Raw genomic sequence first — 25,221 nt, forward strand, 5'->3', positions numbered from 1 at the left:
ATGATGAAACAATGGAAATTTGCATTCAAAGAGGAAAATATGTATAAAGAAGAGAAGGCTGTTTGTAAGGGAGGCATTTTGAGATCTAACAAGTGTGAAAAGTCTTTTTCTATGCCTCAAGCTGCTGTCTTCAAAGGGCTAAAGTTAAGAAAACTTACTTTGAACTTGATTTGTTCAGGGTATCATGTTTCTATGCCTGGGTCTTTTGAAAGCTATGTGTCTTACTGTTGCCTTAACGAAAGCATATATGGGAGTTAGGTTGATTAGGGGATTTAAAAGTTACATAGTAGAAATTTGTAGATCTATGTATGTATTTAAAATCCTTTCTCTTATTAATAAATGTTTAATCTAGTTTTGTAAAAACTTATAAGACTTGATAGTCTTATTACTACTGAATTCAGGGCACACGAAATTTATACAAACTACAAAACAAGTTGTGGCTGGTGTTTCAAGTTTCCATTTGGGATTTGAACAACTCAGCATTTGCCATCGGCTGTGCCATAACAACAACTGAAAGAGAACCCCAGCAGGCAGCATTGAAAATGCTTGGAACATTGAGATGGGTGTGATGGATGCAGGATCCATGGACGTGGGAGAGTGCTTTGCACAAGGCTCTGAAAGGCCCTGCCACACACATACTTCCCCCTCCAGAATTATTCATGGGCTGGCTGCATGCAGCTGAACTGCAAATGGGGGGATGCAGGGCAAGGGCTCGCAAAGTCTGTAAATGAAGCTGAAAGACACTATTACACATATATTCACTTTCACTGAATAATTTTCAGATTATAAAATGACAAAATATCTTCATCCATGCAACCACTTGTGGTCAGAAATTCTTATTTTTTCTAGGCCTCCGCTTCTAGGTGTTGTCCTGACATCTGCAGCAGGGGTGGAGACAGCCTGTGCCATGGTTGGCCCTGTTGCCTCTGATGACTTTGGCATGGGTCCTCTGGAGAGTTGAGGTCTTGGGGACCCCGGCTCGCTTTGGCTATCCTCCAGTGGGACAGCTGCTCCCTCTGCGGTGACAGAGGACAAGGTTGAGGGAGTCACAGACAAAGGTGACTTGGAGGGAGAGGATAGCCTCTGAGATTCCTGAGGGGATGACCTGGGGTTCCCAGCTGCCACTCCTCCTCGCATCATGTGCCTGAGGGCCTCAGCCTGACTCCTTGAGGAGAAGAGCACCTTGAAAGATGTCGGGCTGTCCCATTCCCCCCTCGAATCACCACTGCAGGAGCTTGCTCATGGCTACTGCAATGGAATGCAGGTCTGCGCGCATCTCTGTGTTCTGCTGGACCAGGATCTCCATGCTGTACGTCATCCTTTGGAGACCTCCAAATGCGCACGTGGGCACCACTTCATCAGGCAGACGCACTCCTCCAACTCATGTGCTCTCTGTTGAGGGCTTCCAACAGCTCTGTGTGATGTTCCCCCACCTTCTGCTGATTCTCCACAATGAGTTGATATGTCGAATCCAGAGGCTCAGACCTTCTCCGACTGCTGGGGAGATGGGCTGAACCTGCCTCCTCCTGCTGCAGACAAGTGTCTGTGCATTGACCACCAGATTCTGAACCTGAGCCTGCTCTAGATCTAGGTCCCACTGAGGTGTGTGTCTCTGCATTGGTGGAGGGTGTGGATAAGCGCCATGAGGGGTCTTCCAGGCTGCTTATTTCCAGCTCTTCAATGGAGGAGGTGTCCTCTTGGCTGGAGGTGAGGACCTGGATGGAGCTGAGGGACTGGCTGGCTGAGGGTGTTGGTCACTTGGCACAGCTCCCTGTGAACCAAAGTAGAGATAATTAGTCCACAGCAGCAGAGTCAAAAGCAGGAGAGAGAGCACACATTTGTGTTGAGAGAGGGATGATATGGTGCGGGATCCCCATGTGGGTGTTCGCCACCCTCACCGTAGGCACAGTCCACATCCTCACCATTCAGCGCAATACATGCTCCTCAAGGTGAGTGAAGGGCCTAATGTGGGCCACTCCACCTCTGGTCTGGGACCTCTCCCTGCTGCTGTGAGCCAACTTCTCCTGCATGAAAACAGATGGAGAGTGTGAGCAGGACACATGACACTGCATGGAATGTTTGTGTAGTGAGTGGAGCCACGGACAGTCTGAGGACACAAGCTCCAGAGCATATGAGCCTGATGGAGATGTGCAGATGTGTGTGAGAGTTAATGGTGTTGTCCCTTGAGGTATGTGATCCCTGTGGATGTGTGATGGGTCTGTGAGTGTGTGAGTTGAGAGTGCTGAGCAGAATCACTTACCCTGGCGGAACAGATCAGACCATTCATCCTCTTTCAGTGCTGGGTGGCTGGCCTCTTTTGCAGAGCATTGGTGCTGACCACCCCTGCCACCGCCTCCCTTGCAGGATCAGTGACCTTGCTTGCTGGCCTTCGCCCAAACAGGTTAGAGGGCATAACAGCAGGCCTCCAAGGCATCCAAAAGGCGTTCCAGCGACACATCACTGAATCAGGGAGCTGCAGGCTTCTTGCCTTTCGGGGCATTATCTTCTATGCAGCAGCCCTGGCCTTGAAGCACTGTGAGGTGTGTATGTGTGGCTGCACTTTAAATGTGGTGCCCAGTGTGAAGAAGCGGCGAGGTGATGGCATGGCGGGTGAATCGGAGGCCGCTTGCCAGCGAAATGGCGTGTTTGCCGTGAATTCATGATTACTGAGGCAGGATTGGGACGATATGGTGCAAAAACCCGCCATTGCAGCCAGCAGTTAAAATGTCCTTTTCCTAACCCATTATCACACTGAGTGCATATCTGGGACAATTCCACCCTTAGTTTAATACATAACCACTATACTACCATAACCTTACTATAGCAAATCACTTTGTATTAATGGAGAATGTTAAGGTATTAAAATAGCTTTTCCTGCTAAGTTATGAGTGATGGAGTCTAAGGCAATCATTTAAAGTATGTCAAGAAGTCTGCTGATTATTCCTAAGACTGACCACAATGACACAGCAGTGATTTGGATTCTTGTCCTGCATCACCACATCATGCTAGCTGAACAGATGAAATCATGGAAAGGAGAGGAATAATTTGAGAATGAAATGATCTTTTCAAAAATTAATATGCTAATACTTGGGCTAAGTGTTTCTCCTGGCTGTCAAAGCTCTACTCTAAATAAATATCAACTCGCCCAGAGTTGTGCAGGCACAGTGTCTTGCCCTACACTAAGCTCAAATCATTTATCATCTATGCCCTCATTGACCTCCATTGCCTCCCTTGTTTCAAAATCCTTGTCCTTGCTAACAAATCCTCAACCACTTCACTCTACCTTTACAATCTCCTCCAACCCACCGACCCCTTTTCACAGAGATAAAAACAAAAAAACTGTGGATGCTGGAAATCCAAAACAAAAACAGAAACAGAAATATCTGGAAAAACTCAGCAAGTCTGGCAGCAATGGCGGAGAAGAGTACAGTTGACGTTTTGAGTCCTCATGGCCCTTCAACAGAACTAAGTAAAAATAGGAAAGGGGTGAAACATAAGCTGGTTTAAGGGGGTGGGGGGTTGTTGGGGCAAGCAAGCAGTGATAGGAGGAGATAACTAAAAGCTGTCACAGACAAAAGAACAAAGAGGTGTTGAAGGTGGTGATATTAGCTAAAAGAATGTGCTAATTAAGAATGCAGAGCAGGACAAGCAAGGTACAGATAGCTCTAGTGGGGATGGGGTGAAATAAGACTAAAAGGGCATAAAAGGTATAGATAAATGATGGGTGGAAATACATTTAAAAATAATGGAAATAGGTGGGAAAAGAAAAATCTATATGAATTATTGGATAAAACAAAAAGGAGGGGGAAGAAATGGAAAGGGGGTGGGGATGGAGGAGAGAGTTCATGATCTAAAATTGTTGAACTCAATATTCAGTCCGGAAGGCTGTAAAGTGCCTAGTTGGAAGATGAGACGCTGTTCCTCCAGTTTGCATTGAGCTTCACTGGAACAATGCAGCAAGTCAAGGACAGACATGTGGGCAAGAGAGCAGGGTGCAGTGTTAAAATGGCAAGCGACAGGGAGGTCTGGGTGATGCTTGCGGACAGACCAAAGGTGTTCTGCAAAGCGGTCACCCAGCCTGCATTTGGTCTCTCCAATGTGGAGGAAACCGCATTGGGAGCAACGAATGCAGTAGTTGAGGGAAGTGCAAGCGAAATGCTGCTTCACTTGAAAGGAGTGTTTGGGCCCTTGGACGGTGAGGAGAGAAGAAGTGATAGGTACCCGCATGGGCCCCAGCTATGCCTGTCTCTTTATGGGGTATGTGGAACATTCCTTGTTCCAGTCCTACTCCGGCCCTCTCCCACAACTCTTTCTCCGGTACATCAATGATTACATCGGTGCTGCTTCATGCTCTCTTCGGGACCTGGAAAAATTTATTAATTTTGCTTTTTTTTCCCTTCTCACCCCTTTTCACAACCCTCTTCTTCCCAAATAGTTGCCTACTATGCATTTCCCCCTCCCATTGCTCTGTCTTTAATGGCAGATCTTGAGCCTATTCACCTACACACTGTGGAATTCTCTTCTTAATGCCCACCTTCCTTTTTCCATCTTTCCCATCTTCAGAAGTCTCCTTTTAAGCTTATCTCTTCAACCATGACTAATGGTCATCTCCACCTAAATCATCTTCCTTCCACCTGGATCAGCCCACATAGTGAAGTACCTTTTGGAATGTTCTTGCTGGAGTGTTCTAAAAGTGCAAATTGGCATAAAGCCTGTAAGTCTTCCCGTGTGTTGTAAATTTAAGAATTTTGATATTGCAGTTTGACTAATGCAGTACACTCTCAATTTTCACTTTGGAATTTAGGTTAAAGAGCCTAACCCCAGATCTTAACTGGGAGTAATAAATATGAAAAGACATTTAAGAAGTCACATGTTTGGATCGTGGAGATTTTATCCTGTTCCTAAATATTGTCATGGCTGGAAAGCAAACTACAACAATTCTGCATCCGTGGTTATGTCAATGATAATGCCATTATATGCAGTAACATTTAAACGAAGCAAGCACAACCACAAACACCACAATGTATAATTTGATTGCTGTTCAGTATGAAAGCTTAAATTGTTTTATATCCAAAATGCATTCTCTCAATTTTTTTAACCCTTTGCTGATTTTAACATGCACATATACATAATCACACAACTTCGTGCTCTGTGTGGTGCTTGGCAAAGACTTCAAACAAGACCTATTGGCAGTACAGTAAGGGTCACATTACTGTAATGTAAGACCAAAATACCTGCTTCTTTAAAATGATTTTAATCACTAATTAATTTGATTTTTTGAACAACTGAACAGCATGACTTTGCAAATAAGTAAATAGTGCTCCTGTACTGCTGGATTTTTCTTGTTAATTGTGGGTTCCCCCATCCCTTCCCCTCCAAAGTTTCACTGACACCCCAATAAAACTGGTCCCCGTATTCTTCCAGGTAAGCTGAAGAAAGACACAAAAGTGGGCTTTTCATATTTGTCAGTATACCATGAATTTGGTTAAAAATCCTGTCAGTACAGTTGACTGAATAATACTAATGCATCCTGGGGAATGCACAATCTCAATGCAGCTCAGCATTGAGCTGCATTAATCAAAGTCCAGGTCTTTGGAAGTGGCTGAGAACCACAAGAATAAACTTTAAAGAATATATTAAAAAGACAACATATAATTCAGTGTATACAGTTTTGGTTAAACCCATATTTTACAGAATTGAAATTTTAGTTGCTAAGGGAAAAACATGGCAGATGAAGAACGTAATTCAGAAAGCAATTGGAGTGATTTGTGAGATTCAGGTGACCAGATTGTGCAAACAGAAGGTGATGGACACTTATTGTTTGTCTCATAGTATACCACCATTAACATTAAAATACCACCATTAACATTAAAATACCTATCACAGGATTAACGAGTGCTGCAGGAGTTTTCACTGAATTGAATTAGGATCCCTTCTTGATGTATCTTAACCACCTAACCGGTGTACCTGGCATAATTTCAACATTTCCAGGTGATACAAAACTTGGAAGTATCGTGAACTGTGGGGAGGATAGTGTTTGTTAAATTTCAGAAGGACACGGACAGGTTGGTGAAATGGACAGACAAGTGGCAGATAAAATATAATGCAAAGAAGTGTGAAGTGATTCATTTTGGTAGGAAGAATGAAGAGGGTAAATAAAGGGTACAATTCTAAAGGAGGCACAGGAGCAGAAGGACTTGGGAGTATAATCTTTAGAATGATTAATCGAAATGGAGTTGGTGACCACTTTGGTGCCTTCGGAGAAGGTGTGTTTGGCCAGTTCCCCTGGCAGCATGAGGCAGACGTTGCTCTGGATCTCCCTGGCCGAGATGGTGTGGTAGTGAATGAGGCGATGCGCTCGAAAATGTCGACAACAAAAGAATTCATAACACTCATGGCCTTGGATGAGATCCTGGTGGAAGGTTGGGCTTGAGTCAGCACCTGCTTGCGAGATTTTCTCCACTTCTTAGGCAGCTTCTTGGTGTCTTTTGTTAGCAACTGTTTAGACACCTTGCAAAACACACCGCCCTTGGCTGCAGCCGCCACATCAGGATTCCACTCGACTTGGACCAACTCATGTCAGTTGAGTCTGCTTAGTTTCTGAGATCAGATGAGATCAGGTGTTTTCAGATTAGTATGGCCGTATGAAAAATGCTTAATCCAGCTGATTTCAGATATCCTGACAGCGAATAAACTCAGGGGCAATAACTGGGGGAGGGAGTTCGAGCCTGTGCCTCTCCATCAGTCTCTCACACTCGCACATAGCAAGCAATATCACATCTAAAGCCCAATCCTACTGCACCTGGTATTCCCAGGCAGCCACCATCCAAGTACTAACCAGGCCTGAGTCTGCTTAGCTTCCGAGATCAGACAAGATCGGGCGTTTTCAGACTAGTATGCCCGTAGGCTTAAAATCTTCATTAATTTGTAGCACATTGCCGCCCTGTTAGGGAATTGAACCACGGTCTTCCGCTTGACAGGCAGGGATTCTAACCACTAAAAAATAAGTTATGCAGGTACCTGGATTTTAGTTGGACAAATCATTAAAGATGACAGGGCAGGTTGAGAGAGATTTAAAAAAGCATACGGGCTCATGCGCTTTCTAAATAGTGGCATAGAATACAAAGGCAAGGAAGTTATGACAAACCTGGTCTGGTGTGGTCTCAACTGGAGTATTGCATCCAGTTCTGGACACTTTAGGAAGGATGTAAATACAGAGCGTGTGCAGAAAAGATACATGAGAATGGTTCCAGGGATGAGGAACTTGAAGCCTGGAATGTTCTCTTTGGAAAACAGAAAGTTTGGAGGAGATGTGGTATAGGTATTCAAAGCCATGAGGAGCCTGGATAGAGTAGGTAGGGAGTAACTGTTCTCATTGATCGAAAAACAGAAGACACCGATTTAAGCTGCTTGACCAAAGAAGCAATGCCCACATGAGGAAAACCCATCATACAGCGAGTGGTTAGGATCTAGAATATAGTGCCTGAGAGTGTGGTAGAGGCAGATTCAAACATGGCTTTCAAAAGGGACTTGAATTATTAGATGAATGATTTGCAGAGCTAGGGGGTCAAGGTAGGGGAGTGGCACAAGGTGAATTGCACTTTTAGAGACCTAGCACAGACACAGTGGGCCAAATGGCCACCTCCTGCACTGTAACCATTCCATAATTTTATATGCAAAATTTATTATGCTTGAGACATTGCTAACATAAAAATTACTACTGTATTGAAAGCACTAATTTATAAGGATATTGAATGTGTTAAACTTTCAAAGTGATAACAAAAATAATTATAGGTATTCTATAATTATGATGTTTTGCAAACTGTGTTCACATTTCTAACGTGTACACGGAGCAAATTTTGCCAAAATTCTGAGAGTAACATCTAATCTCTACATTGTGAAGAAATGTATTTAATTTCCACAAATGTAAAAATTCTCCGATATATTATTTTAAAAAACGAAATCTTAACATTTACAATTCTTACAAAGGTTTATAATTGACTCGAATATAAGGCCCAGATTAAGCAAGGGTAATCAACAGGGATTTCTTAAGGGAATGTCATGCTTGACTAATTTGATTGAATTTTCTGAGGAGATAGCAAAGAGGGTCGATGAGGGTAGTGCATTTGGTCCAGTTGACATGGATTTTAACATGCTGTGTGACAAGGTCCCACATGTCAGACTGGTCAGAAAATTAATAGCTGATGGGATCCAAGGGAAAGTGTCAAATTGGATCCAGAATTGGCTCAGTGGCAGGAAACAAAGGGTATTGGTCAATGGGTATTTTTTTGACTGGGAAAGCTGTTTCCAGTGGGATTACACAGGGCTCAGTATTGCAGACAGAAGGAGCATGCCCATGCATTGCACCTTTTTCAACTAAACAAAAGCTTGGGGGACAACCATTCCCTGGATCATTCCCCATGGCAATGCTTTGACCAATCAGAGTCAACCTGCCTGGTTTGAATTTGAACAAAAGCTTGGCAGTTAACTGTTCCTTTGTGCATTCTCCATGCCAATGCCTCTACTAATCAGATTCCACTTTCCAACCATTCAGCACATTCTTCTCATGCAGTATAAATTGTTGTTCCCTTTACTATTGGTATTCTTGTGAACTGTCCTGATGGGTGCAAAATGAAAAAACTTTGCATGCCTTTTTTTCAGTAATATTCAATCACTGTGCTACCAAATGACTAATAATTAAGTTTGAAAAAGTTGAATTAACACACACATTTGATACTGAAACATTTTTAGATTATGATCATCTCTTTACTCATATTAGTACAGTTGACTAATCCTAGTAGCCTTTGCTTCTTGTTCAATCATTAACACAGTAACATTACAGTTTTAATATAGATATTAAAACAAACAACAGGATGAAAAAAGTAAGCTAATCCATAACTCTGTGGTTATTTGTTTTAAATGGGATTCTTCTTGACACTACCTCTTTAACTGTGCATTTATGGTTGTAAATAAAAAGATATGATTAATGATGAAATATCATTGATACATTTGGGCAGTTATATAGTGAATGATCTTTTATATGTGACCGGTGCTACTTGTGGCAGAGCAGCGTGGTGCATGAGATACTCTGGTCTATGAGTGGGTTCCAAGGTATTCTTTGGAAGAATGGTTTGTAAAGCACAGCACAACAGGAATTGTTCTCCACAAAGCCCATCAATTTCTCAGAATTCTGTTTAACTCTTATTCCTGTGTTCAATCCTCATTAAAAACACTGTAGCTCATTCATTGCATTAATCTGTATGGTTTTAAGTAGTATTTAAACTGCAAACTTTTCTTAGTTTAAAATAGCTTTTTCACCCAATTCTTGAATTTTTAATCAAAGTTGGTATTAACAGCAAAACGAGGCATGAAAAGCATTTTCAATGTGACGTGGTTTTTATTTAGGAAAGGGTGGAAATTATAATATTTCTCTTGTTTGGAGATTTTAAAATTTATTCCCCCCTCACTATTAGCTGCAATCTGGAAAAGATCAACTCAGCTGATGTCAGCAAAGGGGGTATCGTTCAACAGCTCTCCTTGCGGTAGTATCCAGGATGCTAATCCAGAAATGTCAGTACTGAGACATTTTTACAATATTGATGATTCCAGAATAGCATACAGGACACAGTGAGAGCCACACACTAAGCAACTCTTTTTTCAAGGTTTATAATTAGCATAGCAGGCCTCTACCTGGCTACTGAGTTAGAGGAGGAAACACAGATTTCCCTAACTGCCAGGGCCTAATATTTAGTTTAACGAACTTCTTGCCCTGCAGCAGCACTCCACTTTGCTAGATCTGAAACTTCATCAGCAAGCATGTACAAACTACTGTAGACTGCTGCTACTTTTTCTTCAAGGTAGATCCACACCTACCATTGCTGACTGACTGACTGAAGCTCATTATACAACAACAACTTTTTAAAAATTCTTTCACGGGATGTGGGCATTGCTGACTAGGCCAGTATTTATCGCCCATCCCTAATTGCCCTTGAGAAGGTGGTGGTGAGCAGCCTTCTTGAAACACTGCAGTCCTGCTGCACCAACTTATATTTATACAGCACCTTTAACATAATGAAACATCCCAAGGCACTCCAGAGGTGCATTATAAAACAAAATATAACACCCCAAGCCACATCATGTGATTTTAGATCAAATGATCAAAAGCTTAGTCAAAGAGGTAGGTTTTAAGGAGTTTCTTAAAGGAGGAAAGTGAAGTAAAGAGGCAGAGAGGGTTGGCAAGGGTAATCCAGAGCTTGGGATCTAGGCAACTGAGGGCACAGCCATCAATGGTGGAGCAATTAAAATTGAGGAAGCACAAGAGTCCAGAACTTGGAGAGCAGTTACCTCACAGGGATGTGGGGCTAGAGGAGATTGCAGAGATAGGGAGAGGCCAGGCTATGGAGGGATTTGGAATAAAAAAGAGAATTTTAAAATCAACACACTGACTGTGAGCTAGTGTAGGTCAACGAGCACAGATATGATGGGGGAACAAGGCTTGCTTTGAGTTAAGACACTGGCAGCAGAATTTTGGATGACCTCAAAGTTACGGAGGGTACGATATGGGAGACCAGGCAGGGATGTGCTGGAACAGTAAAGTCTGGAAGTAAGAAAGGCATGAATGAATGTTTCGGCAGCCGATGAGCTAAGAGAGGAGTGAGTTCAAACAGTATTACAGAGGTGGAAAAGGCACTCTTAGTGACGACATGGATATGAGGTCAGAAGCTCATCTTGGGGTCAAATGTGACACCAAGGTTGCAAAGAGACTGGCTTAATCTCAGACAGTTGCCAAGGAGAGCACACCTCAGGAACTGAATTTGTAGTGGGGACCAAAAACAATGGCTTCGGTCTTAGTATTTTATTGGAGGAAATTTCTGCTCATCCAGTATTGGATATTAGATAGGCAGCCTGATAACTTCAGCAATGGGTGGAGCCATGAGAGGTGGTGATGAGGTAGATTTGGATGTCTTCAGCATACAGCCTGTGCCCTCAGAAGATGTCACCAAAGGGCAGCATGTAGATGATGTTAGGAGCAATGTATAGCTTTTAAATTTAATTTATATTTTGTATTTGGGTGTTAAGAAAGAAAGATAAAACCTGGTTTTAGTTTCATTTGGAGGTTTTTGGGAGCTGTGTGCCGGGAAGTCTGGGGCCCTATTTGTATACATGCATTTTAATAAGATTTTACAACACTTGAAGTGATGTGTTATCAAGGCATTAGTGGTTTAGAGAAGTTTAAAAAAAAACGTTAAATAGAAAAATCTCTGCTGTTGCCTAGTGATAGGGGTTCAGAGACAGGGAAACACAGAAGGATAGTCAGTTAGTGTGTGTATACCAGAGAGTGCAGGCAGAATGCCTAATCTTTCTAATAAGAAATCTTGCAACTCTGCTTAGGTACTGAGTTTAGGGAACTTGTGTTTGCTCTGAAGTTGAAGTAATAGTGAATTTAGATTGTGGTTTTTGGGCGTCTCAGGGAGAGATACCAGCTGAGGAAAAGCACCTAATGAATGTTCAGAAGTCCACTGGAAGAAAACTGTTTGAAATTGAGCTAACCCAAGCAAGAAACCTTGGTGTTGAGACAGTGGTAAATCTTCACTGAGGTTTTGTGTCTGTAAAGGTTGCAGGATTAAAAGGAATAGCATTAGTTTGAATCATTTTCTCCTATCTGTATTTAAATATTTCCAACTTTTTGTGATATAGTTCATTTTTTCTTGTTTATAAACATTTTATTCTTTATGTTAACAGTATATTGGCACACTCTTGTGAATGTGTTCAGTAAATGACCTCCATGCTTTCTTAAAAAAAAGTTAGGATCTACCAAGCCAGGTTTCACTCTGGGATCTGACTTGTCCAGCATTAACATCAAATGATCATAACAATGAGAAATAGGAAAGGGCCAAGGATTGACCTTAGGGAGCCACCAGAGGTAATGGTGTAGATGCCGAAGCCATTTGCAAGTGATTCTCTGGGTAATAGAATAGAACCAGGTGAGAGCAGTTCTACCCAGCTGAATGACAGTGGAAAGGCATTGGAGGAGGATGGTGTGATCAGCCATGTCAAGGCCTGCAGATAGGTCCAGAAGGAGGATGGAAAGTTAGCCATTATCACAGTCAAACAGAATGACATTTATGATTTTGATAAGAACTGTTTTGGTATGGTGGCAAGAGTGGAAACCTGATTGGAAGGATTCAAACATGGAATTCAGGGAAAATGGGAACACATTTTGGCAATAATGGTTTCAGGACTTTAGCGAGGAAAGGGAGATTTGCAAGGATGGTAGGGTCAGGGGTTGGTTCTTTGAGGTGAGGGGTGATGACAACAGATCTAAAGGAGAGAGGAACAACACCTGAAATGAGAGAAACCTTTACAGTATTGGCTAACATAGGGACCAGGAGGGTAAGTTGGGTGATCAGTTTTGTGGGAATAGGATAAAGAGAACAGGAGATGGGTCACGTGAACAAGCAGAGCTCAGAGAGGGCATGAGGGGAGAAAGGAGAGAAACTAAAGAAAATGCAAGTTCAGGGCTAGGGCAGGAGGGAGTATTAAAGGAAGTTTGGCCAGGTAGCTAGTGGAAAGGAAGGATGTGGCTAAGGCAGCTGATTGGCTTGTCTTGATCTTAGTGACAACGAAATCCATGAGCTCCTCATATTTGTTGTCAGGGGAGCAGGTGAAGAGGCAGGAGAGAGGTGTTCAAGAAGATGGTTTGGACTAGAGCAGAGACTAACACTCAACACTTTTGATTACTTTTTGTTCCTGTGCACTAGCTTTTAGTGATTTGTTTCATCACTAAGAAAATATCCTGATTTGTCTTTACTAGATCCACATTTTGCCACATTGAACTCCATCTGCTACAGTTTTGCCCACACACTTAGCCTGTTTTTGCCCCTTTGTAACTTCCTGCCCTTTTCTACACATGCTTCCTAATTTAATGTTATCTGCAGATTTGGATATGCAACTCTCTATTCTTTCATCCAGGTTGTTGATAAATATGTTGAAAAGCTGAGGCCCCAACACAGACCCCTAGCAAACACTGCCTGTCAATCAGAGTACATTCTCTTTCTCCTCTACTCCCCCCCCCCCCCGCCCCACACAACCCTCTGTCTCCCACCTCCCAACCAATTATCAACACATGTCACAAGGTCAAGGAGAGGGTTAATGTTCCATCTTCTTTGACCACATTCAGCAATTGCAATCATCATGTTCTCTGATAGAATTATCTTTTAAATTATATCCCAACTGATTTTCCAGGAAAACTGCCTGGAGCTTTTGTACACTATACACTTATGCCAATATTTAAATCGAGAATTGCTTTGTGAAAAGAAACTTAGCAGATAAAGGTGCTACTATCAAAAATGGCTATTTTGTTAGGTGCTTTAACTGTGGCCCTGATGTGATGTAATGAATTCTTTCACTGTTAAAATACATTCTTAAGCAATGGTTCTATTAACTTGTCACATATTTTTCCAAACTGCCTCATTGTACACTGGTAATAAATCTTGACTGTCTATCCTGTTTGTTGTCTTTAAACAATAGTATTAAGCCGCAAAAATTCATTTTGTATTGTGTTCATTGAAGTACAGTGATATTTCAAATACTGTGGTTTGGATTCAGTAAACTTTTGAAACCATGCCTGTTTGAAAAACTTTTATGCAGAAATAACCATAAATATATAATTGTGGTTTTCTTAGATTTTAGAAGTGCCTTTGATAATTGCATTTGGCTTGTACTGAAATATCTGCTTTTCAATAGGTGCATAATTAACAATAACAATTTCAGTGTCATTCATGTTCTTTTTTACAGAATGTTTTGTAAGCCAGATTTATGTTAAGATAGTTTTCTTTTTATCAAGAAAGTTAGTTTTACTCTCCATTGTAGCATTTAATTATCTCTTAAATTACTCAAAGCTATCTAAAAAGAAAAGGATTTGCATTTATATAGTACCTTTCTTTACTTCAGGATGTCCCAGAGCTGTTTAGAGGCAATGAAGTACTTCTGAAATGTAGTTACTGTGGCAAGGCAGGAAATACAGCAGCCAATTTTTGCACACAGAAAGATTCCACACACAATGTGACAATGACCAGATAATCTGTTTTTGTGATGTTGATTGACAGATAAATATTGGGCAGGACACTAGGGGTTACTAGGCCTTGCTTTCTTTCTGTCTTTCTACCATACCTTTGTGTCAATTTCAAGTGTTGATCACTTTTTGGAGGAATGAAGGAGAATTTTGATACCAGTCCTAACGTTATCTTTAACCAGTTTAAAAATATGTTCCTTTGTCTCATTTTCACCTTGAAGCACAGTTCCTAATTTACCTTTTGAGCACTATTTAATGTTCTGTGGCTGGAAGAGGTTCCCATTCCGCCACCTGTTTCCAAGAAAGACAGTGTACTCCCATTGACAAGCTGACAAATTTGACTGAGACCATAAGCAGTGACATTTATGGTAACACCTCAAGTTCTTCTTGGAAAATTGGAATCTTTGCTTCATTGTAATTTTTTTGATTGTTCACAGAGTGTAGGCATCACTGGCAAGGCCAGTATTTGTTGCCCATCCCTAATTGCTATTGAGAAGGTGGTGGTGATCTGTCTTCTTGAACCATTGCAGTCCATGTGGTGTAGGTACATGCACAGTGCGGTTAGGGAGTTCCAGAATTTTGATCCAGTGACAGTGAAGGAATGGCGTTATAGTTCCAAGTCAGGATGCTGTATGGCTTGGAGCGGAATTTGCAGGTGATGGTGTTCCTATGCATCTGCTGCCCTTGTCCTTTTAGGTGGTTGAGGTTGCAGGTTTGGGAGGTCCTGTCAAAGGTGCCTTAGTGAGTTACTAAAATGCATCTTGTATATAATATGCATTGCTGCCACTGTGCATCAGCAGTGGAGGAAGGGAATGTTTAAATTGGTGATAGGATGCCGATCAAGCAGGCTGCTATGTCCTGTGTGGTGTCAAGCTTCTTGAGTGTTGCTGGCGCATCCAAGTAAGTGGAAGATATTTCATCACAGTCCTGACTTGTGCCTTGTAAATGGTAGATATGCTTTGGGGAGTCAGGAGGTGAGTTACTTGCCGCAGAATTCCCAGCCTTTGACCTACTCTTTTAGCCGCAGTATTTATATGGCAAGTCCAGTTCAGTTTCTGGTCAATGGTAACCCCCCAGGATATTGATAGTGGAGGATTCAGTGATGGTGATGCCATTGAATGTCAAGAGGCGATAGTTAGATTCTCTATTGGTGGAGAAAGTTATTGCCTGGCACTTGTGTGACGCGATTGTTACTTGCCACTTGTCAGCCCAAGTTTGAATATTGTCCAGGTTTTGCTGCATTTGGATATTGATTGCTTCAGTATCTGAGGAGTCACAAATGGTGATGAACATTGTGCAATCATCAGCGAACATCCCACTCCTGACCTTATGATGGAGAGAAGATCATCTTCTCCACTACACTAATGTGATCAAATTGTCTTGTCCTGGTAATTTCAAACTACACTTAAGTTACACATTTCTGTACATCTGTACAGTGGTGCAAGCCATCTGAATATTGCCAGAAAGCCTTGATGTCTTTAACTCTGTACATGTTGTTCTAGTGTCTCACATTTGTTGGCATTAAAAAAAATGCTGTATTAAGGTTAATGGAAGCAGTTTTTGAAGGAGGAGAGTGTGAAGGACAGAAATTTACAACTATTCAAGAAACCTAACGAAAATCTGCTTGGAGTTGTCATTCTCTTATTTCTTTGGGCCTGTTGATTAAAATCTTAACTTTGAACACTTCATGACAATCACACAGTAAAGAAAGTATCAACAACAACTTGTATTTACGCAGTGCATGAAACTTATTAAAATGTGCCACAGCACTTCACATGAGCATTGTCAAGCAAAGTTTGACACCAAGCTACATAAAGAGATAGTAGGACATGTATATGTTTTGAGCAATGTCGTAAAGGAGGAAGGTGAGGTAGGAAAAAGGAGAGGATTAGAGACGGAATTCCAGAACTTAAGATCTAGATAATTGAAGGCACCAGCCACCAATATAATCTAAAGCTATTTTTGCCAACTTTTTATATACACAGTACTGCCTACTTTTCTCCTATTATACTGGTGTTGTTTTAGTTTAGATTCTGGATGACTAAGCTGGCTTCTATCCCAACTGCACACTTGCAAACCCGGTTTTTGTGAGTCTCCTAAAGTGGCATCAGTATCAAGATGTGCTTAAGATGAGTATTCTCAGAATTCTAAAAAGTCAATTAGAAAACTGGAACAACTCAGTTGATCATGTTTTTAAATTTGAAATCCACATAGCAAAACATAGTTTGGAAGCAAAAATACTAGGTGATTGCTATAATCTGGTTTCAAAGCACTTCTGTTCTCTCAGTTTAATAATTAAGCTAAGGCAAGTACTTTTGTACGTGAATACTACTACCACCCATCTGTCTACATGTTCCTTGAACATAGAGATTTACACTAGAATACTGCCAAGTAAGTTATTTATGCAGCTTCTGTAATAAACCAAACATTTTAAGTGTATGGAATTACCTTATTTGGGGCATTTTTAGTGGCAAATAATCAAAACCTGAAAAAATAGTGTTTCTTCAACAACAACAAGTTGTATTTTTATAGCATCTTTAACATAGTGAAATGTCCCAGAATGCTTCACAGGAGTGTTATCAATCAAATTTTGATATTGAGCCACTTAAGAAAATATTAGGACAGGTGAGCAAAAGCTTGGTCCAAGAGATACATTTCAAGGAGTTTCCTAAAGAAGAAGAAAAGAGAAAGGTAGAGAGGTTTAGGGGGGAAATTTCAGAGTTTAGGGCCTAAGTGACTGAAGGCACAGCATCCAGTAATGGGGCGATTAAAAGCAGGGATGCGCAAGATGCCAGGATTGGAGGAATGCAGAGATTTTGGGTGTTTGTATGGCTGGCAGAAGCTATAGAGGTAGGAAGTGGAGAGGCCTTAGAGGAGTTTAATAACAAGGCTGAGAATTTTAAAATTGAGGCATTGCTCAACCAGGACCCAATACTTATCAGCGAGCACAGGGACGATGAGTGAGAGGGTCTTGATACAAGTCCAAGGATGAAGGCAGCAGAAATTTGGATGAGTTCATGTAGGCTGGAAGATGGGAATCTGGCTAGGAGTGCTTTGGAATAGTCATGTCTATAGGTCACAAAGACATGGATGAAGATTTCAGCAGCAAATGAGCTGTGGCAGTAGAGGAGTCGATGTTACAGAGATGGAAGTAGGTGGTCTTGGTGATGGAAGTGTATATGTGTTCATCTTGGAGTCAATTATGACACCAAGGTTAAACCTTAGACAACTGTCAGGGAGAGGGTTGGGGTCGGTTGTTGGGGAATGGAATTTTTAGCCATTGTCTTCAGTCTTCCCAATATTTAGTTGGAAGAATTTTCTGCTCATTCAGTACTGAATGTCAGACAAGCAGTGCGACAAATCAGACTGTGAAGGGTTTGAGAGAGTGGTGGTGAAGTAGATCTAAGTGTTGTCATCTTACATTTAGAACTTGACATTCTGCTTCAACCTGTTAATTGCATCAGTACCTTTGCTTATTTTTAAAAAATGGAAAAAAATAGACCCATCTCTTAACTTACTGTTAAAGGAATCTGGGCTACTGAAATCTTTGTTTTAATTTGGACCAACCAAACTGAGGAAATATCATAAAAGAAGTAAAAAGATTTGCATTTATACAGCATCTCTCACAACCACTAAATGTTCCAAAGCATTTAATAGCCAAAGGATTTTTTTTTGAAGTATAGCCGTTGTTGTAATGTAGGCATTGCACACAGCAAACTCCTACAAATAGCAATGTGATGATGGTCAAATAATCTTTTTATTATATTGATTGAGAGATAAATATTGGTCAGGTCACCAGATAACTCCACTGATCTTCTTCAAAATAGTACCATGGGATCTTTTTCACCCACCTAAGGGGGCTGACCGGATCTCAGTTTAATGTCTCATCTGAAAGACAGCACCTCCGGTGGTGCAGCATTGTCTCTGTGCTGCACAGGAGTGTCAGCCTTGATCTTGTACTCAAGTCCTGGAGTGGTACTGGAGTTATAACCTTCTGTCTGACTCAGAGGTGGGAGTGCTGCCAATGAAGTCATGGCTGGCACATTACAGGGGAGGTGATGGTGTAGTGGTATTGTTGCTGGGCTAGTAATCCAGAGACCAAGGGTAATGATCTGGGGACCTGGGTTCAATTCCTGCCATGGCAGATGGTGGAATTTGAACTCAATAAAAATCTGGAATTATAATGATGACCATGAAACCATTGTTGATTGTTGTAAAAACCACTAATGCCATCCTTACCTGGTCTGGCCTACCTGTGACTCAGCCACAGCAATGTGGTTGACTCTTAAGATGGGCAATAAACACTGGCCTAGCCAGCAATGCCCATTTTTAATGAATGAATTTTTAAAAAATTATGAGGAAAATGCTGAAGGTGCTAAATGTAACCAAGTTGGCTATAGTTAGAGAGCTACTTCATGGAAGTTTTGGGTTGTGACAAATTATATTAAATAAGTAAGTAAATAAAGTAATATAATTGTACAAAATTGAATGTAGAAAATCTTTGCCATTGTACATCGGGTATGTCTTCAATGTCATGATCACCAAACCTGTGTTTTTTTTATTTTTTTATTGGTTGTGTTGGTCTCTTTATTTTTCTTGTTCCTAATTGACAATTTTCCGTTATCATTATTCACCAACCATAATCACACAAATCTTTCTTCCCAGTCTTATTATGCCTAAAATGTTTGACACGATCACATCTAATTACAAAAACACTCTGAAATATAGGCATTATTACGAATCACAATTAATGCTACACACTCTTTAAAAAAAAAAGTAACTTAATAAACATATAATTCTGAAAAAGATCACAAGCTTGCCTATAATCTCCCCCATTCCATCTACCAGTTTGATTATTTTTCTCCTCCCTCTCACTCTCACACACAGCTGCAGACATCAAGATCTAACTTTCCTAATTTTTAAAAGTAAATTGAAATGAAGAGCAAATACAAATAGCGAATAATATAATAAAATTCTAGAATACTAAATAGAATATTAAAGAATTACACAATTTTTTGGAAAAAAGCAGCAAATAACTATATATATCACCAATCCAGGACCCTATTAATCCATTCTGCTCACAATCAATTTAGATAGAGTTGAAATGTAACACTTCTTTGATGGACAAAATGTCAGCAAATCTATGTGGCATGCTATTTGCAATGCTCATAAACTAATTAAATGTCTCCTAGAAAATGCCTTTCATTTTATTAATTAACCTTTTTCAAATATTTAAACATTTTGAAAGGCATCTTAAAGTTTATTACATTAAGCTATACAGAGTGATGTTGTGCTGCTTTAGTACATAGTTTTGCACATTACGGATGTTTAACAACTGCACTGTATTGTATGAAATTAACTGCGTGAAAATTATTACTTATTTTTCCTTATGATCATCACTGTACAAAATTGCAATCTTGGTAAACAACAAGTTGATGGCCTAAGATTGGTTTAATAGATATTGGCCATACCTTTTTCCCAGGGGCATTCATATTTTTCAATTAAACTGCACTTAATACACAACAACAGTTGGATGTGACATTTTTGATTGCCTTTCGCAAAATAAATTAAGGTAAAACGGTCCTTCAGAGGATTCCATAGAAATAAACAATATGTTTTGGGCAGCCTGACATGTAAGTAAAGTAAGAATATATTTGTCAGAAATCTACATTGAGTAGGTTGACAAAACGACTGTGAGATGAATTCAGTTGACAGATGGATCATTTGAATATTTTGCACCACATGTTCTTAATCATTCTAAAGCTTTTAAATTGGGTTAACTGCTGTGCAACTGCAAAGTTGTGGAATTCACTGAAGTCAGTGACTGGGGAGACCTTTTTTTTAACAAGAGCTTTCAGGGGCTAGTGTTGGAATATTTCCAAGTTCACTTTGGGGCTTTGCTGCTAATTGCATAAGACCCATCTATCGGGAACAAGCAGTGTTTGCGTGATTCTTGCACAATATAAAAGCAGCTGAACTGCTGTGAATGCTATTTACCTTGCTATAATCCTTATGATTTTGACATTCACAGTTAACTTTGCCACAGAACAAAATTTATTGAAGAATTCCCAAAGATACAACTGGTTGATGCTATTTTTAATAGCTATATGACCTGCTAAACCATATAAAACTCACAAGTTGTGTGCTCTCAACATTTTGTTAGGTATGGGTATTAAGGGATATAGAGCAAAGGCAGGAATGAATGAAGGAATTTTCATTTATATATCACCATGCACAGCCTCAGGATGTCTCAAAGCTCTTTACAGCCAATTAAATACTTCTGAAGTCCAATCACTGTTACAATGTAGGAAACGTGGCAACCAGTTTGCACACAGCCAGGTGATAAATACCCAACAATCTATTTTAATGATGTTAGTCAAGGGATAAATATTGGCCTGTATGTTAGGGAGAACTGCTCTCCTCTTCGAAATATCTTTTATGTTCACTTCACCTAAGAGAGCAGACAAGGCTTTGATTTAATATCTCATCCAAAAGACAACACCTTCATCTGTGCAACACCCCCTTAGCACTAGGATTTCAGTTTAGATTTTGTGCTCAAGTCTCTGGAGTGGGACTTGAACCCACTAACTTCTAACTTCAAAGCTAAGACCTTGACCACTGAGTCACAGTAGACATAGAGGTGAGATAGAGATCAGCTATAATCTAATTGAATGATGGAATAAGCTTGAGGGCTGAATGGCCTACTCCTGTTCTTAAAGTTCTAATATTATGGGTAATTAATAGTAGCAATGAAGCAGATAACCTCATCCTAGCTGAAAATTTCTAAAGAACTAAACTGGTCAAAGTTAGGTTTTCCTTTTCCTCGTATACCTTTGAAGAAAACCACAGTGCCACTTGAAACCATAATTGTGACACTGAGGGCAAAGGGTTAAACATGTTTAAAATGCTTGTTCTAGCAATAAATTCTGGGCCCATTTAGTATTTTGTTGCAGGGAAGTCAATAAAGCACAGCTTCAGATGATTTTTTTTAGAAGAAATGTGAGGAATTGGAAGACCACCAAGTGCTTTACAAAGCAAGACAATACCTTGTGTACACAACCTCCTTTAAGGGAAGGTCAGCATTTCTGTTGGAAACTGGTGACAGACTGTTGTACCACCTGTTAGCGTCTTGGGCATTATTGGGCGAGACCTTACTAGATGACTTGTACCCTGGAAAATATCTATAATTCAACCTGTCTGCCTTTGTTCTTCTTTCTAATGTGGAAAGAAATGTAACTTCTGAAACTCCCATTAATATTTAACTTCAGAAATACAGGGTCTGTTTGGCAATGTGTAAAAGGAATTTTATTGTGCATGTTTAAAGGAATTTCTTCAAGTGGCATGTGGTGGAAATAATTCGGATCCAGATTACAAACAGCATACTGTTTTGGTTTAATAGATATTGGCCATACCTTTTTGTATTAACATATTATGGTGTTTTGTGTAAGCGTGACTTCACTAACTTGTGGATGCTCATGTCAAAACATAGCAGGTGGAAGGTGATGTTTCCAATGGAATTTCTGTGTACGAGGGTGGATTGGTAATTGCTCACAGGGATGATTTCACCGTGCAATGCATGCATTCCAAGTGTGGCTCAGGCAATCAGGAGGAATTGTCGAATAGAGAACTGTCATTAATCTAGAGGGAAGAGAAAGTGAAAGGATGGAGTGTGCATTTGGCAACTATCAGGATCCTCCTAGTAGCTGTTTCAAGAGTAAAATTGCTGAGTCTTTGGGAACAGTTTACTACCTTTATCGTTCTGAGAGGGGTTATTGAATGACGCAATGGGCCTACAACAACTGAAGCAACATATTCAATTTTTCTTTTGGCTTTATGAACTCTAACTAAATACATACTTTTTTATTAATTTTCACTGTTGTAGTTATCACGGATAGCGTGTTGGACAGAGGCACTGACTCTTGCAGATTTTTCCAGTGATGAAACAGAACTTCATGATATCTCAAAAAAAATTAGTTTAAAAAAAATTAATTTAGCTTCCGGGGGAGGCGATGGCATAGTGGTATTGTCGCTGGACTAGTAATCCAGAAACCTAGGGTAATGCTCTGGGGACCCGAGTTTGAATCCTGCCATGGCAGATGATGGAATTTGAATTCAACAAAAGCCTGGAATTAAAAGTCTAATGATGATGACGATTGTCACAGCTACCCATCTGGTTCACCAGTATCTTTAGGGAAGGAAATCTGCTTTACTTTCCTGGTCTGGCCTACATGTGACTCCAGACCCACAGCAATGTGGTTGACTTTTAAATACCCTAGCAAGCCACTCACATGTATAAAACCACTACAAAGTCTCAAAAAAGGAATGAAACTGGACGGACAACCCAGCATCAACCTAGGCACCGGAAAAGACAATGGCAAACTCAGCCCTGTCGACCCTGCAAAGTCCCCCTTAGTAACATCTGGGGCCACATTGGGAGAGCTGCCTCACAGACTAGTCAAGCAATAGCCTGACATAGTCATCCTCATGGAATCATATCTTACAGATAGTGTGCCATACACCACCATCACCATTCCTGGGTATGCCCTGACTCACTGGCAGGACAGACCCAGCAGACGTGGCGGCACAGTAGTATACAGTCAAGAGGGAGTTGCCCTGGGAGTCCTCAACATTGACTCCAGACTCAGATCAAACATAGGCAAGGAAACCTCCTGCTGATTACCACGTATCACCCTCCCGCAGCTGGTGAACCAGTGCTCCGCCATGTTGAACAGCACTTGGAGGAAGCACTGAGGGTGGCAACGGCGCAGAATGTACTCTGGGTGGGGGACTTTAATGTCCATCGCCAAGAATGGTTCGGTAGTACCACTATTGACTGAGCTAGCCGAGTCCTATTGGACGTAGCTGATAGACTGGGTCTGCAGCAGGTGGTGAGCAGGTGGTGAGGGAACCAGCAAGAAGGAAAAACATACTTGACCTCATCCTCAGCAAATGCTTGCTGCTGATGCATCTGTTCATGACAGTATTGGTAGGAGTGATCACCGCACAGTCATTGTGGCGACGAAGTCCTGCCTTCACATTGAGGATACCATCCATCATGTTGAGTGGCACTATCACCATGCTAAATGAAATAGATTTTGAATAGTTCTGGCAACTCAAGCCATGAGGTGCTGTGGGCCATCAGCAGCAGAATTGTACTCAAACACAATCTGCAACCTCATGGCCTGGCATATCTCCCAATCTACCATTGCCATCAAGCCAGGGGATCAACCCTGGTTCAATGAAGAGTGCAGGAGGGCATACCAGGAGCAGCACCCAGGCATATCTAAAATTGAGGTGTCAACCAGCTATAACATAGAACTACTTGAGTGACAAACAGCATAATCAGCAAGTGATAGACAGAGCTAAGAGATCCCACCACCAGCGGATCAGATCTAAGCTCTGCAGTCTTGCCACATCCAGTTGTGCACGGTGGTAGATAATTAAACAACTCACTGGAGGAGGAGGAGGAGGCTCCACAAATATCCCCATCCTCAATGATGGAGGAGCTGAGCAAGTCAGTGCAAAAGATAAGTATAAATGAAGCATTCTCAACAATCTTCAGCCAGAAGTGCCGAGTGGATGATCCATCTCGGCCTCCTCCAGAGTCCCCAGCATCGCAGATACCAATCTTCAGCCAATTCGATTCAATCTAGGTGATATCAAGAAACGGCTGAAGGCATTGGATACTGCAAAGGCTATGGACCCTGACAATATTCCAGCAATAGTACTAAAGACTTGTGCTCCAGAACTTGCTGCGCCCCTAGCCAAGCTGTTCCAGTACAGCTACAACACTGGCATCTACCCAGCAATGTGGAAAGTTGCCCAGATATGTCCTATCCAGAAAAAGCAGAACAAATCCAACCCGGCCAATTACCACCCCAGCAGTCTACTCTCGATCATCAATAAAGTAATGAAAGGGGCCATCAACAGTGCTATCAAGTGGCACTTGCTTAGCAATAACCTGCTTACTGAAGCCCAGTTTGGGTTCCGCCAGGGCCACTCAGCTCCTGACTTCATTACAGCCTTGGTTCAAACATGGACGAAAGAGCTGAACTCCTGAGGTGAGGTGAGAGTGACTGCCCTTGACATCAAGGCCACATTTGACAGAGTGTGGCATCAAGGAGCCCGAGTAAAACTGGGAGTCAATGGGAATCAGGGGGAAACCTCCACTGGTTGGAGTCATACCTAGCATAAAAGAAGATGGTTGTGGTTGTTGGAGGTCAGTCATCTCAGCTCCAGGACATCACTGTAGGAGTTCCTCTGGATAGTGTCCTCAGCCGAACCATCTTCAGCTGCTTCATCACTGACCTTCCTTGATCATAAGGTCAGAAATGGGGATGTTCACTAATGATTGCATAATATTCACCATTCGTGACTCCTCGGATGCTGAAGAAGTTCATATCCAAATGAAGCAAGACCTGAACAATATCCAGGCTTGGGCTGACAAATGGTAAATAACATTCGCGCCACACAAGGGCCAGGTAATGACCATCTCCAACAAGAGAGAATCTAACCATCACCCCTTGATGTTCAAATTTGACCTATCAGAATATGTGTCATTAAGACAGCTTCAAAATCAGAGTTTAACCACTCTTGAGCAATATTTACATGAAGAAAGCATGCATAAACTTTACAGATAAAATGTAGTGCCAGAATGTAGTCTGTCAAAATGTGAGTCAGTAATTGGAGCAGGACATAGCAATGAACAGAACAATATCAAAGGACATAAAGCATTCAGTACCATCTTTAGTTGTATACAAATGCAATACTTTGTTACTTGGTTGCTATGAGTTGGTAACCCTTAATACTTCCAGAACAATGAAACAACTGAGATCTAGGCCATAAAGTTTGGGATTTTTAAAGCAGATGATCTTAGCACAGTTACGATGCAGAAAGGTTTAACTGGTGCTGCCGAGGACTGTGGTGAAAATGAATCCATAACATTAAAACTCCAACCTCACCTTCTGGTAGCTAGAATCTGAAGGACATCAACAAACCAGGATTGTGCATGATGTTTTACAGAAACATACCCTAAAGTTAGTCTTCATGTTTGCAGGTTTTCAGGTTACTCAGTGAACCTCAGAAAATAGAAGTACAGATCAGTTTATTGGTAGTTTCAAAATACAAATTTTTGTAATGAATATCAT

The 25,221-nt window shown here is 41.1% G+C and overlaps 1 protein-coding gene and 1 pseudogene across 2 annotated transcripts in view; one reads left to right on the top strand and one right to left on the bottom strand.

The window, feature by feature from the left end:
• Positions 1-25,221, top strand: part of micu2 (mitochondrial calcium uptake 2) — a 515,235-nt gene that overhangs the window by 189,244 nt on the left and 300,770 nt on the right. The gene's annotated exons all lie outside the window — the stretch shown is intronic.
• Positions 6,791-6,908, bottom strand: LOC121284510 (annotated as a pseudogene).

This window comes from Carcharodon carcharias, chromosome 11, assembly GCF_017639515.1.
Source record: "Carcharodon carcharias isolate sCarCar2 chromosome 11, sCarCar2.pri, whole genome shotgun sequence".
Taxonomy (NCBI): Eukaryota; Metazoa; Chordata; class Chondrichthyes; order Lamniformes; family Lamnidae; genus Carcharodon; species Carcharodon carcharias.